General features: G+C 38.4%; 1 pseudogene; it reads left to right on the top strand.

The window, feature by feature from the left end:
- Positions 1-4900: 4900 nt before the first annotated feature.
- Positions 4901-5019, top strand: LOC112475587 (annotated as a pseudogene).
- The last annotated feature ends 352 nt before the right edge of the window (positions 5020-5371 follow it).

Genomic DNA, 5371 nt, shown 5'->3' with positions numbered 1-5371 from the left:
TTTAAGAAAAAGACAAACCATCACATCCATTAACCATTAGATACTTGTTTTAATATAAAAATGAGTTATTCTGCCATACCACTGAACTGAATACAGGGTAGTGCAATTTAGTGTCGACAGACATTTATGCTTAATTATCTGGAGATGAGAAACTACCATAAACCTTGTCTCCAAAATACGTGTTTAAAGAAGTTGGATAGTGAAAATCTTTAAAGAAAATTCAAAATGCTAATTTTAGGAGTTTTGATAACCTTATAAAATTAGCAATTCTCTAGTGAAAGTGATTACATTCCCTTTTTAATGCCTGTCATCCTTTCCTTATAGATTACTCACTGTCATTTGATAGTTGTCAGAAGTCATTTTGAAGACTTTCATCTGGCTCTGGGAAAGCCATCTTGAAATGGAACTAAAGAGAGCATTCAGGATTTAATGACAAAATTGCTTTGTGCTTTAGAAAGAGCATTATGAAACCATGTATAATTTTTTCTCCAAATGACAAAGCTGTCATCTTAATCAAATCTATGTGGCATCCTGTTAGACAGTGAAACAGAATGCAAAAAAGCAGAGTGGAAAAGTTATCCAAGGTCATTTTAGCATCAAGGATGAGAAGGGAATTGCATGGATTACAGCCCGGAGGGGCAGGGCCTGGGAGTGTACACACTCATTCAGGAAGCTGGGTCCAGGTGGGGATTATGGCCTTGAGATAATAAACCAGTCCTCAGGCTCAACCTGAGCCAACTGCCAGGTGTCACCTCAGGCTGAAAACTGAATGGAGCATTTCATTTCATGTAATGGGAAATACTGGTGACAGGGTCAGAAAAGAGTGTGAGGAGAGGGTGGCTTTCAGAGGCAGAGAGCTTTCGGGATATTGTCTCAAATAGCTTTAAAGTCACAAAGCCACATGGGCATATTGTGATATTTTGATAATATTTGTTAATTGGCCTATTACCACACCACATGCCAGACACTGTGCCGAGATTTTTACATGCATGATTTTATTCAACCCTCACAAAAGCCTATAATACAGGTACTATTATTATCCCAGTTTTACAGATGAGAAACCTGAAGTTGATTTACTTGCCCATAGTTGCAGCTAGTCTCTGGAAGAGATAAGATTTAAACCCAGGCTTATCTGGTTTCTAAAATATCACTAAGTATCCATTGCCCATTGGCTTTCTAAGCATTGCCAGAGTGCTATTCCTCTTGACACAGATGTCTTACTGGTGTGCACCACCATTTCCTGAAATGAGCAGAAAAATATATCAGCACTTTAGCATTCACCCAGCCACCAATACATACTAATCCTGGAATACCAAAGTGAGGTGTCAGGCCAAAATGCAGAATTTACAAGGAAATGTTCGATAAATACTTCTACCACTGTGGGATCCCCAAGCTAAATCAAGAATCCAAAAAGTGGTTACAATGTGAAGTAGAATCTAAGGGGAGATCATTGGAGAAATCTAAGGTATGACATGAAACTCTTGAAATAAAGGAAGGCTGGGAACTGCCTGCCCTCTCATTTGAAGTCTAGTGAGGACAGAGCTTTAACTAAGCCACTTTGAGAACCTGACATAGGTTCCCTATAGTTGGGGAACACTGACAGGACTCCACTTGCTAAACAATTACACTACCACATATGGTGAAGTCAGCTTTGTATGGGTCTTTTCCATGGACCAAATGTGGGCCACATGGAGAGTCAACCTGGCCCAAGAGGACACCTAGGAAAGTAAGGGAACTCAACTATCAAAATCCTGTGTGTGTGTGGAGGACCTCAGAGAAGCAGAGAGTGGGGAGAAGAGGCAGGCCTAACTGAGTTTCATCCAAGTTATGAGAACTGGTCTAGAGAAGCCCAGCATGGAGCCCCAGGGAAGTACTAAAAAGCATCCATGAGGAAAACATTCATTTTAAACCTGGCAGGCAGAATACAAAAGCAGAGAGGCTACCAGACACCAACATGGTAGAAACTTTTCTATGCTATCCCTTGACCTCTTCTTTTCTCCCACTCCCCAAGCTTGGTGGTATCTAAAAAGTAGATAATGAGCACCTGCAGAGCTGAGAAAAGAAGGCAAGCATAGCCCCTTCCCCAAAGTTGGGCCATCTGCCAAATCAGGTGGCCAGCCTTAACTGAGAAAGAGCATGAAGAAGGCTTTCCTTTGAAGAATGAAGAGTTGAGCAATGTCTTGAACTGGACACTGAAAGTTTCTGAATTGAAAATGTATTTTTATACTTAAAATATCTATTGTTTATAAATGGCGAAAAAAGTAATCCAGTGGCAGGAAAAAAGCGACCCTCTCTTAATAAATTTTTAATAGATAATTGAAGACAAAAATAAGCGGGTTTTGATTTATCCCCTATGAATTGTATATTTGTCATATCTTCTACACTAGTGGCACCTTCCAATGGAGCATGTTGGGAACAGGGAATATGGATGTCTATTCAAGAATCTGGGCTCTAAAACTCTTAAGGCACTCAAAGAAAACATATACCCTTCTTATAAAAAGATGTTCAACCTTCTTCAGATATCATAGGCAAAGCCTTAGCCGCCCATATAAGAAGTTGGGCACTCAAATGCAAAATGATGACAACCTTCTAAGGGCAATGGAAATAACTGATTATCCTAAAAGTCATTCTGTCACCTAACTTTTGCCCCTCCAAAAGTATACGCATTTCTAAAAATTTACAAAACACACAATACAATCATAAAACAGCACTTACTGAGTGGTTACTATATGCAAGATATTATACTAATTGTTTTACATGAATTATCTCTTTTTACCCTCCCCCCCATAATGGTATGAGTTAGGTATATTTTTTATATTGTTTAAAGGAAGAGATTTACAAGCAAAAATATAATATCACTAAACAGCATGTACTTAGAGAAGAAAGAATATTAAGTTTCACCTAGGAAAATTGGGGATGGCATTCGAAAGTTATATTTAAATAACATTTTACTTCCAAATATAATAGTCATGCGTGACTATTGTACAATACTTTGAAAATGTAGAAAACTATAAAAAGAAAATGTACACTTAATACAGAGGGAATATGGTAGACATCATTTGGTAAAGTATTTTTCTTTTAATAACATACCATGAGAATCACCTCCATAATTACATATTCTTCAAACATAATTTTAATGAAATGTTTAGTGTTATAGCCTATTGATAAATGACTTATTTTAAAAGTCCTTGTTAACTTAACCAAACCCCTTTCACATCATTAGAAAATAGTGAAAGGTAAAAATTCTTGAAGAAAAATCTTTGTGTAACTCTCTCATTATGGAGGAAGTAAAACAGTCAGTTTAGTCCAAGTTATGCTGTAGTAACAACCTCAAAATTCAGTGATTTACAAAAAACATTGTGAAAGGTTCTGTTTGTTTGTTTCTTCATTCATATTACATACCAACAATTAGTTTATGGTGAATCAAATGTACCTCTGCTCTACCTCCAGAATCAAGGCTAGAGGAAGACCTCTATCAAAGTCATTACCATTTTCACAGCAGAGGGAAAGGAAAGATGGTAGAACCATCTGATATGAAAACTGCAGGCATTACTTCCACTCATGTTTTATTAACTAAAGCAAGTTACATAGATAAGCCTGAAGTCAGTGAGAGGGAAGGTATAATCCTCTATCAGGCACAGGACCTAGGAGTGGTCCTAGATGAAGGGACAAAAATTATTTTGATGATAATAGGAGATAATGGTTGATTTTTGTCTAAAAGGTTGGAAGGGATTTTTTTCAGCTAAGATAAAAAAAAAGGAGGGGAGGGGGAAAGAGAAATATTCCAGGGAATGGGTAAATCACATAAAAAAGGCAATGAATTGTGAAAGAACACTTCAGATCTCAGGAACAGCATATCCCAGCATATCCTAGAGGGTAGATATATGGATAGTGACGTTAGAGAAAGGTTCTGAGGTGTGCATGAGATCACAGAGGGCTCTGTGTGTTACTGTACCCATCAGAGTGACTTAGATGGCCCAACTGAAAGGGATTATTGAGAGTTACTTAAAGAAACTGTTTACAAATGTGTGAGAAGGTTTAAGGGAAACCAAAAAGGATAGTGGAGTAATCTGGGAAAATGAATAGCTGCGAGTTCTTATCACCTCTAGAATCAAACGGGCAAGGGTAGATAGTTATCTAAATAGGCCAGAAGAATGGCCACCTATAACAGAATGCCACCTGTCAGAGTAGCTGCCTGTAAGCGAGAGCTAACTGTAAGAAAGTCAACAACCAACAGGAGCTATGGTCTTTAGGAAAAGGCTGCAGGCAATGTGTGGTGACCCTGAGGGGAAAGAATAGGATAATAACTTGTCCTCACTATTTACCTATGTTCTCATCTTCTGCCAGGGCCTCCCTCTGGCCGAGCCTAGTAAAAGAAGTCAGAGGACAAGGGGGCCTGTGAGTACAGGCCATAAAGGTCAGTCTCCCAGGCAGACAGAGCACAATGGAATTGTAGAGAAGAAAAGAGAGTGGTTCTGGAGGGGCAAATGGAGAATATACAATGAAGTTGTTCTATGATGAGCAATATATGTGAAGCTAAATTAAGGCATTGGCGGCTAAAATGAGTCAAATGGGAAAATTCATTAATACTACAGTGAAAAAAAATTTAGTAACAACTGGATACTGAAGGTAGTAAGCAAGTTGGTAATACAGGAAGAGAGCAGATTGTAACTGAGAAAAGTAGGATGGGGAGAAGTGAGTCCGGTTGAGGACAGCACTGAACTCAAGATGTAAATGTCCAGAAAGCAGTTAGAAACATGAGTCAGGCACTCAAGAGAGGAAGATGGATTTAGATTTGAGTGGTCCTGTTATCATACAACTGAATAAAATTTTCTGGGGAGACCACATGTAATGAAAAGGGGGCAGATGAAGCCATTGGGATAAGAATGAACCAGAAGTTGTCTACGGCCATGCTATCCTGAACAAGCCCGATCTCGTCTGATCTCAGAAGCTAAGTAGGGTTGGGTCTAGTTAGTACTTGGATGGGAGACCACCTAGGGAAACCAGGTGCTGTAGGCCTAAAAAATTTTTTTAAAAACAATTGAAAATAAGGGATTATAAACTGACAAGGTCCTTGCAATCTGTGAGGTCAACTAAGGGTTGCCTTGCCTATAAATAAAAATAAAAATAAAAATAAAAAATAAGAGTGAACCAGAAGCAAATACCCTACCTTTCACCATAGAAATTCAGAGAAGACAGCTGTGTCACTAACGCAAAAAGAAAAAAAAAAATCTGGGAAACAGTGATTGTAGTCCAAACTTCACACACATTTTCATGTTATTAAAACATATTGTTCATGGTCCAGGGAACTCCAAACTTTGAACTTTGTTAAAAGTGGTTCCTGACTAGAAGCGTCCCCAGATTCTGGCAG

Source organism: Pteropus alecto, unplaced genomic scaffold (assembly GCF_000325575.1).
Source record: "Pteropus alecto unplaced genomic scaffold, ASM32557v1 scaffold171, whole genome shotgun sequence".
Taxonomy (NCBI): Eukaryota; Metazoa; Chordata; class Mammalia; order Chiroptera; family Pteropodidae; genus Pteropus; species Pteropus alecto.
The sequence above is the reverse complement of the archived record's forward strand: the minus strand, read 5'-3'. Positions and strand labels throughout refer to the sequence as shown.